Source organism: Littorina saxatilis, linkage group LG3 (assembly GCF_037325665.1).
Source record: "Littorina saxatilis isolate snail1 linkage group LG3, US_GU_Lsax_2.0, whole genome shotgun sequence".
Classification (NCBI taxonomy): domain Eukaryota; kingdom Metazoa; phylum Mollusca; class Gastropoda; order Littorinimorpha; family Littorinidae; genus Littorina; species Littorina saxatilis.
Window position 1 is genome coordinate 65,195,849 of NC_090247.1, and position 13,684 is coordinate 65,209,532.

The following is a 13,684-nucleotide window of genomic DNA, read 5'->3' on the forward strand; positions in this document are numbered from 1 at the left end:
ATCGAATGCCAAATGTTACAAACATCTCTGGAAAAATATTTTAAAAATTGAAAAAAAATTGTTGTTGATGTAGTTGAAGATTTAGTGTTGCGAGGCTAACCAAGACAAGTCGCCTGGGGTCAAGTAGTGGTCACGTGGTTTTCGGTGCACTGTGACGTCGGTGCACTGTGACGTCACAAGTTATTGTGTTGATTCTACCACAAGTACCAGCTTGATTTTCACGCAGAAAAGTCACCACTGTATGCCCGAAAAGAATGCCTCGGTGGAGAGCAGCCGAAAACTGCAACAACTCGTCAATGTCCCCAGGCATTTCATAGCATACTTTCCCTCATAAAACTCTGAGTCTCTTGTGGAAATGGAAGAGATGTGTGCAGCACAAGCGTGCAGATTTCAAAGTGTCGGGCACTTTCTGGACACCGATTTTGCCATTTTTCTGCAGCACAAAAGTTAGCGTTTCATCCCTAAAACAAATGTTTTGACCCCTGGCAGTGTCTTCCCTTCATAAAAGTCCAGAGAGGGCAGTATTACGACGAGCCATCGAAACTCCGAGGCGACATACGAACAGCGGATTATCTCACAAGAAGGAATGCGTTGAAGGTCAGAGTACATGCTTTTATTTTCATGCATACGTAAACATTGTTTTGCTGCGCAGCGAATACGAATTGGTGCAGAACAGTGTGTCTGGGTCCAGCTGATATTCGCTGGAGTACAGATGCGCCACAGGCTAGATCTACAGAGTTACAGAACGGTCTGAGCTGAGCTAAGAGTAAAAAGTAGTCAGGGTTGTGGACACGTAAGACAATGCGTGTGTCACGTTATCTATTCTATTCAGTCGCAAACTATCCCCTGATATCAATTCATGAAATTGGCAGCGTTTGCTGGAATCATGGTTTAATGCTATTTTTACCAGATCTAAACTTTTGGTGGATGTGCAACCGGTAAGGTAAACAGACACCTGCATGCTAGAGACAAGAAGATTACGAATTGTACAGGGAATTAATCTTTCTGCATTGACTGAGAGACGCAAAACCAGTCTAATTGCTACAACATGGATACACATCCAGACGACTTCCAGAGGGTGTCTAAATGTTCAGTGTACTGTATAGATCAGAAGCATACTTTCGAATTGATTTATACTCACACTCATGTTCTCTCTTCTTTCACTTCCAGACCTTTCATCATCACTCACGGCCACTGGTCAGAACAGGTCACTAGACACTGACACCGTGACCATTCCAGATTTCCCGATTCTCCGTGATCACAACGCAACTGTTCACCAGTCCTGTTCTTACCGTCCAGAATCACCACAGGAGAAAACCAACGTGCCATTCATCGTAAGATTTTTGTTTTGTTTTGAAAATTAGTGCCTTATTGAATATTCTAGCTTTGCAAAAAAACGAGAAAGTGTCTTTGACAGATACCATCCAAATAATACATTATGAAAACAAGTACAAGTTCATTTCTACTCATGTTAATCGTTTATGCTTTCTGTGCTGAGCGACATATGGATTGAATTTCTTTCGTAACTCACCTCCCGTCAACATGCAAAACTCCTCCGAAAGCGGCGTATGGCTGCCTTAATGGCGGGGTAAAAACGGTCATACACGTAAAATTCCACTCGTGCAAAAAACACGAGTGTACGTGGGAGTTTCAGCCCACGAACGCAGAAGAAGAAGAAGAAGAAGAAGAACATGCAAAACTATATCTGGCGAAGTAGTTTCAAATAAAGTTAGTATGCTTCCGAATAAAAAATATAAACAAGTCGCGTAAGGCGAAATTACTACATTTAGTCAAGCTGTGGAACTCACAGAATGAAACTGAACGTAGTCCGCCGCTAGTGCAAAAGGCAGTGAAAGTGACGAGCCTGTTTGGCGCGGTAGCGATTGCGCTGTGCTTCATAGCACGCTTTACTGTACCTCTCTTCGTTTTAACTTTCTGAGCGTGTTTTTAATCCAAACATATCATATCTATATGTTTTTGGAATCAGGAACCGACAAGAAATAAGATGAAATAGTTTTTAAAACGATTTCGGAAATTTAATTTTGATCATAATTTTTATATTTTTAATTTTCAGAGCTTGTTTTTAATCCAAATATAACATATGTACATGTTTTTGGAATCAGAAAATGACGAAGAATAAGATGACATTGTTTTTGGATCGTTTAATAAAAATATAATTTTAATTACAAGTTTCCGATTTTTAATGACCAAACTCACTCATTAGTTTTTAAGCCACCAAGCTGAAATGCAATACCAAACCCCGGGCTTTGTCGAAAATTGCTTTGCCAAAATTTCAATCAATTTGATTGAAAAATGAGGGTGTGACAGTGCTGCCTCAACTTTTACAAAAAGCCGGATATGACGTCATCAAAGATATTTATCGAAAAACTGAAAAAAACGTCCGGGGATATCATACCCAGGAACTCTCATGTCAAATTTCATAAAGATCGGCTTAGTAGTTTAGTCTGAATCGCTCTACACACACACACACAGACAGACAGACAGACAGACACACACACATACACCACGACCCTCGTCTCGATTCCCCCCTCTATGTAAAAAGGGTATTTTCTGAAATTTTTAATTATAGACCAAAACAAAACATTCACGAGTATGTTGCTGACCTGATGGTCTTTATGGTAGACAGCAAGAGTTGCATGTTCAAGAAGTTTAAGCAGTACATTTGAAAGAGCAAGGTAATTTAAGGTGGTATAATGTTAATGGTAGGTTCCACTGTAAGGCGACATGGAGGGTATCTTTGACGGACTCATTCAACATTCATACCCATGCACATCACCTCAAACACATAAGCTTTGTTCTTGAGTCAAATTTATTGGCTTCATAAATATTGTGAATTTGTGTCCGTTTGCAGATTGGCTTATCTATGAATTTTTTCGAAAATATCTTGCGATCTACGTACGCATAATGTAACACGTGAAGAAGAACATAAAAAGTTCGTCAAAAGGAATCTAATTTGCATTTCAACCCATTTGCCTTCCTTACTGTTAATTTTTTCTTCATAAAGACTACTTGAAATAAACAAAATGTTTAACCATTTCAAGGCCTCTGAACACGTTTAAAAAAATGCAGGTCTTTGCTCACTATATCAGATCTGCCAAGGCTCAGTTTACACAGGAACAAGAAGGGCAAAGCCCATACGACTCACATGCTTTACACATTTTTCCTACCAAAATACATGTGACCTTGACCAGGTCATCCAAGGTCATGCAACACAAAGCTGTTAATTCAAGACATAGGAAGTACAATGGTGCTTATTGGCTCTTTCTACCATGAGATATGGTCACTTTTAGTGGTTCACTACCTTATTTTGGTCACATTTCATAAGGGTCAAAGTGACCTTGACCTTGATCATATGTGACCAAATGTGTCTCATGATGAAAGCATAACACGTGCCCCACATAATTTTTAAGTTTGAAACAGTTATCTTCCATAGTTCAGGGTCAAGGTCACTTCAAAATATGGATACAATCCAACTTTGAAGAGCTCCTGTGACCTTGACCTTGAAGCAAGGTAAACCAAACTGGTATCAAAAGATGGGGCTTACTTTGCCCTATATATCATATATAGGTGAGGTATTCAATCTCAAAAACTTCAGAGAAAATGGGAAAAATGTGAAAAATAGCTGTTTTTTAGGCAACATTTATGGCCCCTGCGACCTTGACCTTGAAGCAAGGTCAAGATGCTATGTATGTTTTTTGGGGCCTTGTCATCATACACCATCTTGCCAAATTTGGTACTGATAGACTGAATAGTGTCCAAGAAATATCCAACGTTAAAGTTTTCCGGACGGACGGACGGACGTCCGGACGGACGGACGGACGGACGGACGGACGACTCGGGTGAGTACATAGACTCACTTTTGCTTCGCATGTGAGTCAAAAATCATCTGTCGACTTGAACACATACCAATAATCAACAGCCTCACTGCTTCTTGGAGCTGGATTTTGTGTGTGGAATGAATTACACATGTGGCGTTTTAGAATATAATTCATAGAAGATGTACATTCGTGCAGAAAGGCTTTAATTTAATAATTAGGTCTTCGTGATGTTCTCTTAAAATAACTAACATGTGTTCCCTTTACCGGGCCTCTGAACCAGTTTTGTGAATATGCAGGTTAAACTCGTGCTTTTTCTGTGTTATCAGTGTATTTCTCATCCAGGCATGGATGCGTCCTCTTAAATGGACAGCCCTTCCCGTGTAAACGATTGAGTTCAAAATCTCAAATCTTACCAGGCTTTTACATGGGATATGGCCATCCTTCCGTTTTGAAAAATACTATAACTGAACACTCTGTATGGGTACTCTCTTTGCGAATTTAGAATTGTATGAATTAATTTCTTTAACACCACACGTGTAAAACATTCCCTAAGAAAATCCAGCTCCAAAAACCAGTCAGGATGTTTATTCCTGGTATATGTTCAAGTCAAGAGATTTTTTTTTCTATGTAAAAGTCTTCGCAGATCTGTGTAGTGAGCAATCCTGTTTTGAAAAAGGACGTGCCTGTATAGACGGTTTGATTGTTGAGATACCTGGTGGCAATGACCGCACGGGTGGCAAGAGGTAGTAATGCACAGATGACAACAAACCGACCTGCATTTAAAAAAAAAGTTAGGAAGCTTTGATAGGGGGAAACATTTTGTTGATACTATTTATTTGCATGTATGATACAGGTACAAATGTGATAATTGTAGGCTTATACTAGTGATTACTGTGTGTGATACATGAAATGTGATATGAATGCTGTTTTTATATGTTATACTCTTACTTTCTCCCAAGCGCAAGACAAATTCTTCCATGAAAATTGAAGCCAATAAAATTTGAGTTGAGTTGAGTTACTTTCCAGAATCTTTATGAAGAAATAATGAACGAGAAGAAAGTCTGGCCTTGAAGTAAATGCAAATTAAACTATGTATACTTTTGACAAACTTTTTCTGTTCTTATTCACATGTTAAAATGTGTGCAGAGATCGTTAGTTACTTCCAAACAACCATGTTTCAGGCAACAGGCAAACGGACAATACTGGACACAGGCTATGCTGACCGGCTCATGGACTGACTACCTGATGCAGGAGTAGACCAACAGTGGAAAAAGTCTGGAACAAAATGTTGCAGAATGTGAACCATGTACCGGACCACGTGACAACCCAGTATCATCTTCAAACCATGCAGGAATCTGTTCAACACAGTCACACGATTTGTAAAAGTATATTTCAGCCTTCTGTAGCTCAGGGAGTTTGAACCCCACTCTTCATCCGTTTGGGAAAGTATTTCTGATTGTTTTGACTGCACAGGTTGGTAATGGTACTCTGATGCTTCTGCCGAGAAACCCCACTCCCTAGCGCACCAGCTGCCTGTTATGGGTAAGCGACGTGCGTGTATTTCCTGCAAACCAAGACAGAATAAAACAGCAGCTTAGTTTGAGCTTTTAAGACATTCGTACCAGAGAAAACGTGTACGTGTTTGTTTGGAGAGGGTGGATAGAATCATAAGACACACTGTGTCTATGTGACGTAGAGCAGGTTTTCAAATTCATGCTGAAGCACTGTGTGGTCGCTATTTTTTGGGGCATATATCTTACCTTGATTTCAGATAGACTGGGAACCGAAATGAGGATGTTTACATGAATAAACTATGCTGATATGTATGTGTTTAGAAATAAAGAATAGTTTTAATGATATATGATGGTGTGTTTTTTTTTAACCCAATGTGATATTTTCGTATTTGAAAACAAATTGTACACTCTGTTGTCAATTTTACTTTCAGATAAATAAATCTATCATTATGGAAATCATCTGTTTGTGTTGTGTTACTTACCCATTTTGATCAATGTTGAGTCGTCCATATTCCTGTGTGTACGGATAGTATGCAGTTTGAAGGTAGTAGATGTCCGAGCAAACATAGGAGGATGATTGTGCTGTTAGGCTGTCTATCTCCTCATCCAGGTTTTCCAGATATTTGAATTTCGTTCCCTCTTGGAGTTTCTGCACTGAAACCTGATAAGCAAAATACACGTATCACTCTGTGATCATGGCAACATGTATCATCTGTATGCCCCGTTCAAAAATTACCTTGAGATTCTAAGGTATAAACAGAAATTGCACTGGATCACAAAAACAACAGGAACAGTAGTACATGTAATGTATATATATATATATATATATTCAGTTTAAAAATTCATGCAATGAGAGTCAATAACCCGATTTAACCCCAGGTAGATTCAGGGTCCCACTGACTGAATCTCATATGGTTGCTTTTCGGCACACACCACACATTTTTAATGGGACTGTGAGGTTTTGTTAATACAGTAAAATAATATAGTAGCAACGTACTGTCTGTTCGTGACGTTTGAGAATACCGATCTATGCACTAACGCATTGTCTTTTTGTAGTGTGACTGTCCGATATTGCGTACTCCTGAAAATCAATGATCAAAAAGTTTGAACTGCTGTAATCGTGTTTCAGCATATGTCTGACAGTGCTTATTTGCTTCCAAAATGGCTTGCGATATCACTAGCCATCAGCGTTTCGCCACTGCTCAGAAAATCTTATGATTTCAGATCTAGTTTGAGATCGGAAATCACGTGTGCTCGTTTAAAAAACTAAATTCATTTATTACTTCCCTTTGACCGTTTCGCAAGAAAAATGTCAGGATCACTATTAGTATTAGCACATGAAAGCAGCCCACCGCCATTTCAAAACAGTTTCACTGTTTAGTGGTGTCGATGTCATGTAGTGTCTTACTGTCGCAAATAAAAATACCAGGATAATTGCAGTTTTGTCCGCAAGAAACAGGCTTTGCGCAATGTTAACTTGCTGTCTACATGTTTCGTTGTGTGACTGAAGAATTACTCAGAATTCCAAGAGAAAATAAGGATAGTCGCGTGTGAACATCACTGTGGAAACATTTATTCTCAGGTGGGCAGTTCAAGGACGAAATCCTTGATTAAAGATAGGAAAATAAACAACACCAGATGCCTGAAATAATAGCATAAATCAATAATCTTTACATGCTTACAGATCTGTGGAAGCACATCAACTGATCTGTGAAAAACACACCTGACTTCGATCTAGCATGCAATTGCAAGAGGTAGCGACTACGGACTAGTAGTGTGTCAACATCACAACAAAGAGAATCACATACCATTTCGTATTGCCGCTTATGCTGGCTCTGTTTCAAGCAGTTCCTTGTGGCCTCGCCAGCATTTTGACGACGAAGAGGCTCAAACGGGCACGCTAAAACCTCAGGCTGGCTGAAAACCGGTCCGTATTCCACTTGTCTTCCTCACTGCTTGAGCCGGCCATGTTTATTGTTCAAGGCTCGTGACGTAGCACACGTATGTGCACAAGGTCATGAGCCAAGACTGCGCGCGCGATGGAACGATTCAGAACAACCAAAAAACGAGTCAAAGTATACTTTTTGGATTTCTGTGTTCATTTTTACACACGCATTTGTGGTTGATGAATTAAGAGGGTCAACATATCAAAAGTGACCCTAAACCTTGGACTTTTCCTTTAAGTAGTTTTGAGAAGTTTTTAGGTTGAATGCAATTTTCATGTCTTTTTGTTACGATCGCTCAATATTCAATAACTTATTTTAAATGACCGCGGAAGTATCGGGGCTGCTGTTATAAATAGCAAAAACGTTACACGCACGTAGTTGGACTCCATTTTGCTACACGGATGGCCGACTTTCGCAGGGAAGGTAAGTTTTCATTTCATGTCTCCTGTTTGATGAGCGTTACGATCGACATAAAGTTACGATTGACTCAAAATTCTTCAAGTTTTTTACTTATTCGCTGTGTTATAGCTAGTAGCAAAGAATATGTTCTGGGTGATTCTTCCTTTCATATTTTAAGCATTTGTCTGGACTGAAAAAGTTCGTTGAAGCTAAATTAAGACACAGGGACAGTTTGGGTCTTCGTTACGATCGATCCATATTCTGTGATGTCTTTGTTACGATCGACTGAACATTTTTACGGCTAGCAATAGCAACAGCAAACAATGGTTCCGCTTGGATTAGCAAGTAATGTATGAGTTTTCGGACTTGTTTTTACATTTAGTCAAGTTTTGACTAAATGTTTTAACATAGAGGGGGAATCGAAACGAGGGTCGTGGTGTATGTGTGTGTGTGAGTGTGTGCGTGCGTGCGTGTGTGTGTGCGTGCGTGTAGAGCGATTCAAACCAAACTGCTGGACCGATCTTTATGAAATTTTACAGGAAAGTTCCTGGGAATGATATCCCCGAACCTTTTTTTTCTTTTTTTCGATAAAAACCTTTGATGACGTCATATCCGGATTTTTGTAAAAGTTGAGGCGGCACTGTCACACCCTCATTTTTCAATCAAATTGATTGAAATTTTGGCCAAGCAATCTTCGACGAAGGCCGGACTTCGGTATTGCATTTCAGCTTGGTGGCTTAAAAATTAATTAATGACTTTGGTCATTAAAAATCTGAAAATTGTAAAAACAACATTTTTTTTATAAAACGATCCAAATTTACGTTCATCTTATTCTTCATCATTTTCTGATTCTAAAAACATATAAATATGTTATATTTAGATTAAAAACAAGCTCTGAAAATTAAAAATATAAAAATTATAATCAAAATTAAATTGTCGAAATCAATTTAAAAACACTTTCATCTTATTCCTTGTCGGTTCCTGATTCCAAAAACATATAGATATGATATGTTTGGATTAAAAACACGCTCAGAAAGTTCAAACGAAGAGTGGTACAGAAAAGCGTGCTATCCTTCTTAGCGCAACCACTACCCCGCTCTTCTTGTCAATTTCCCTGCCTTTGTCATGAGCGGTGGACTGACAAGTCAAGTCAAGTCAAGTTTTATTCCAATAAAACCCCGTGAGGGTACATGGACGATGCTACGAGTATACGGTCTTGCTGAAAAATTGCATTGCGTTCAGTTTCATTCTGTGAGTTCGACAGCTACCTGACTAAATGTTGTATTTTCGCCTTAAGCGACTTGTTCTTGGTTTGGTTGTGAAATATTTTTCGAGAAGGCCACTCGGGGATCTTCTTGCGTCAATCGTAACGCAAGACATGTAACTCTCACTGTGTCTCGGTTACGAGTGACACAAAGTATTTTTGGACAGCTATGCATTTACATACGTATGCCTTTCTTTTCTATTTAAGGTCTGCGTTTTACTTTTAACTTTTGGAATTGAGAGTTTAGGGTTGTGTTTTTTTTTTTAATGTTTGTAGCTTTGATTTACGAGGAATGCATGTCGACCGTAACTTTTCTTGGGAAGGACACAGTATTGTTTTATGTCCTTTGTTACTTGTTTTTTTAGTTACCTCAATTACCAGCCTTGTAAATAAATGACTCTGCAGATGAAAGCATATTAATTTATGGTGATTGTGTCAACTTAGACACATCTCTTTGTAGGAAATCCAGTACAGTCTTAGTTCTTAGGACTGATGTTAGAAGTGGTATTGTTGCTCTTAAAAGTGAAATGTTACATTTATCTGGGAGAGGTAGAAGAGACAGGGGTCAGTGCTGTAGAAACTGCACTTGAACATGTCATTAAATTCTAGATGTGCTGTGGGCAAATATTTTTCTGTCTTGTACTTGAGCCTCATTTCTTTTTCGTGATTGTAAGGTCTGCGACTGCAAGTCAGATTGTCACCCCAGGCTGAACGAGTCCGGAAGCAGAACAACGAGCGATCCAAAGAGTACAGACAACGGCTAAAGCTGGACCCTGAACGCTACGATGTCTGCCATGAACGAACTTTGGAGAGGAACAGAAGACATGCTATTCTTACACAAACACGTTTGCACCCACGCGTATGGCTTTGCTTGCAAAGTACACCAACTTTTTGAAAAATACACTCAACGTTTTGGGAAAGTACTCTTGCCTCGGGTTTAGTGTAAACAGGTCTGCATCTGGTTTGGTCTGACTCCCTTCTGACAGTGACAGTCTGGCAAGTTTGCTGATCATGCATAGCCCGAGTAGATTAATTTATTTGATGGGGGAAGCCAATTTTACGAACTTTGCAGTTATCATTATCATATTATTTTACATGTAGGCATTGGCAGCTAAAGCTATGTGTGAAAGCTGATCTGTGATTTTCTCTAGTCTTGTACATTGTGGTACTTTGAATGCTTGTGTGTATTTATTGGTAGAGGTGCACATTTTTTTTTAAATCTCTGATTACCAATTTGTGATTGATCAAGTCTTGTATTTACCTTTGTAGGGTGCTAGTGTGCCATGTGTTTCTTTGATTATGTGCATGACTATTTGAGAGTGCAAGTGACACTTAATGTGTGGATGTGGAGGATATTCATGAGATTGACATTTCCCTTGGGCGTTTGTAATTTTACCTTGTTTTCTCCATGAACTTGCGTTTTAATTTTTCATTTTTATTTAACCAGTTTTGAGTGCAAAATTGTTTGTTTAATGACTCGTTCAGACTGGAATGTAATGTTCACGAACATTAACTGAAGGAACTTTCTGTATAAGCTGATGGTGTAAATATACCACTATTTGGGAATGTTTTGGTTAGTTTTCTGTTGTGTTTTTGAGATTCTTGCCATCCATTTTCCAATGAATTTGTACATTTGAAGACATCTTATCCTTATTTTGCACTTCCTGCATGTAACACCTGGCATTTTGGCATTTCTTATTCTCTTGTCACATTACAGTGTGTGTTCCTGACTTTGTGTGTCAACCGGAACATGAGACACAGTGCCATTTTCATGTCTTCCTTGACCCCGTTACAGTTGACACAGCAGGGACTAGTTTTTCTACTTTGCTTTCTTTTTCATGTGATTTTGAGGTTTGTTTGAATTGCAAATGATGGTTTTAATAAAATATTGTAGTCTTTGAAACATCTTCTCTGTTTTTAATTTTTTTACATGATTTCTTGTGACTGGAGTGTGTCAACTGTAACTCAGGACACAGTGATGTGTGTCTTATTTTTCAAAATACAAAGTCCATTTTAGAAGTTCCTCAATGAATCTCTTTTGGGATGTAAATCTTACTTGCTGAGTAAATTTGAAGCAAATCAGTTAAGAACTTATAAAGATACTTATGAAAATGCTGTGTCTCGCGTTATAGTTGACACACAGCTATGTTGATGCGTTTTTTTGTTTTTTCGCAAAAAGTAAAGCCCAAGTTATCTTTTTGGTTATGGAAATAGTTACACTATACAAAGTCAATTAGTGTATACAGATAAGACAGTATTATTTCCAGTTTGGTTTTCAACCCCAAATGTCCCATTTTGGCAAGCACGTTTTGGCACAGGCTCATATATCTATTAGTATGATTCAACTGAGTGATTCCGGCCTCCATTTTGTTTTACACAAACTCATGATGACGTCTGACATAGTTTGCTAGTGACGTGTCTTTTTGTGCATGATGTGGTGATCTAGGCTACCTGATCTAAATTTAGATCCAAAAATAGGCCAAGACCAGCCGGGTCCGAGCACAGGCGGAAGGTATCGTTTACTGGACCACTACTAGTCTTTCTATGTAAGTAGTGGTCCAGTGAACGATACCTTCCGCCTGTGGTCCGAGTACGAAATTAATTCGTAACAAAATCGCAGTTCTTGACTCTTTGGGTGCAAGTCAATGAAACTTGGTAGTTCTTCTAACGGATAGCTGCCTGAGGTATGACTAAAAGCCCCAGGGGCTCCGTGCACCTGGATTTGACAAAGTTCAGTACCTTTAATATGACGTTATTTCTGGAGAAAAAAAGACATCGTAGGACTACGAGAACAACAAGAAGGGCAAAGCCCATACGACTCACATGCTTGACCTTGACATGGTCAAAACTAAACCTAGCAATGACATCATACACTAAGAACTGCTTTACACATTTTTCCTACCAAAATACATGTGACCCAAGGTCAAGGTCATCCAAGGTCATGCAACACAAAGCTGTTAATTCAAGACATAGGAAGTACAATGGTGCTTATTGGCTCTTTCTACCATGAGATATGGTCACTTTTAGTGGTTCACTACCTTATTTTGGTCACATTTCATAAGGGTCAAAGTGACCTTGACCTTGATCATATGTGACCAAATGTGTCTCATGATGAAAGCATAACATGTGCCCCACATAATTTTTAAGTTTGAAACAGTTATCTTCCATAGTTCAGGGTCAAGGTCACTTCAAAATATGTATACAATCCAACTTTGAAGAGCTCCTGTGACCTTGACCTTGAAGCAAGGTAAACCAAACTGGTATCAAAAGATGGGGCTTACTTTGCCCTATATATCATATATAGGTGAGGTATTGAATCTCAAAAACTTCAGAGAAAATGTAAAAAATGTAAAAAATGTAAAAAAATAGCTGTTTTTAGGCAACATTTATGGCCCCTGCGACCTTGACCTTAAAGCAAGGTCAAGATGCTATGTATGTTTTTTGGGGCCTTGTCATCATACACCATCTTGCCAAATTTGGTACTGATAGACTGAATAGTGTCCAAGAAATATCCAACGTTAAAGTTTTCCGGACGGACGTCCGGACGGACGACTCGGGTGAGTACATAGACTCACTTTTGCTTCGCATGTGAGTCAAAAAACCCTTGACAACTTTATATCCCTCGTCTATCAGGGCCGTAACACATTATCATCATGCATGTTTCTCTCTAAGCTTACCCGAAAACAATAACCCTTGACGGTAAAACACATCGTGCACTTCATTCCTAGTCAGCCTTGGCTGAGTCTACTAAACCCCACGTGCTACTGCTAGGCCGGTCCGCTATCAACGAACGGCCTTGCAATGTCAGCTCAGACAAAATCTTCTGTTGAATTCAACACTGACACAGAACGTTTAAAAACAATCGCATATGGCAAGTATACCTCCATTCCTGTATTCTTGCGAAGCGCATTTCCACAATACAGCACCACATAGGTTGTTTTTAGCAACATCCCTTTCTTTGCAGCAGTAGTTTTCAAAATGTCTGTCAGTCTAGAATGTTCTTCTCCGCACGTCAAAACGAGGCGATTAAGCTTACGTAGACAAACAAACAAAAAAAGCGCACGGGATTGGTCAGATGAGAGATCGGTGTTGATTCGTTAATGCGTAGAATCACAGTCGCGAAGTAGATCCACAGCAGCTGCTTAATTGTTTGTGAGGCTATCCACACTATTCTAATAGTAATAGATCTACAAGCAATACATGCTGCATTTGGTCTCTGCTGTCATGAATGAATCTGCACGTCTGCGTAGATCAAGTCATTTCACACGATTGAACGGTTTTACATTTAAGCCAATGACATCATTCATCAATAGAGAAAACCTGGTTTTCCGAAAGCACAGTCGCTGCTCAGTGCCCGTAGTATTTCTTTGGTAGTCAGTGCACAGGGGAATGGTTAATGTTTTATTTACTGTTCTTAGGAATATGTGTCAGATCTATACAAGTGTGATTCAATGTTTGCATGAAGGGGGCACTGTGTACAACGTGTTGAAAGCTTGGCAGTATTCACTAACCGTCTCTTCTAGATGTAGCAGTGTGCTACGGGTGTATAGTCAGCAAAAACGGATGCAAGCATCGTAGTTCTACGTCGTGTGTAGCGGCAAAATCATGTTGTTTTCTATTAGGTACCTCCTCAGTCCCACCCAAACCAGGGGCAGAACAGTTAGTTTGTAAGGGTGGGGGGGGGGGGGGGGCTTCTATTGGAATTCTAAAGTAGCCTAAATA

The 13,684-nt window shown here is 39.3% G+C and overlaps 2 long non-coding RNA genes across 2 annotated transcripts; one reads left to right on the plus strand and one right to left on the minus strand.

Moving 5' to 3' along the window:
- The first annotated feature begins 470 nt into the window (after window positions 1-470).
- On the plus strand, window positions 471-5,161 carry LOC138962963 (uncharacterized). Its single transcript, XR_011454670.1, has 3 exons — window positions 471-597; window positions 1,171-1,334; window positions 5,021-5,161. It is a non-coding gene; the product is annotated as an uncharacterized lncRNA (long non-coding RNA).
- Window positions 5,162-5,264: 103 nt separating this feature from the next.
- On the minus strand, window positions 5,265-7,540 carry LOC138962962 (uncharacterized). The gene is made up of 3 exons (XR_011454669.1): window positions 7,162-7,540; window positions 5,836-6,014; window positions 5,265-5,403 (listed from the first exon to the last, which is right to left on the minus strand). It is a non-coding gene; the product is annotated as an uncharacterized lncRNA (long non-coding RNA).
- Window positions 7,541-13,684: the final 6,144 nt, after the last annotated feature.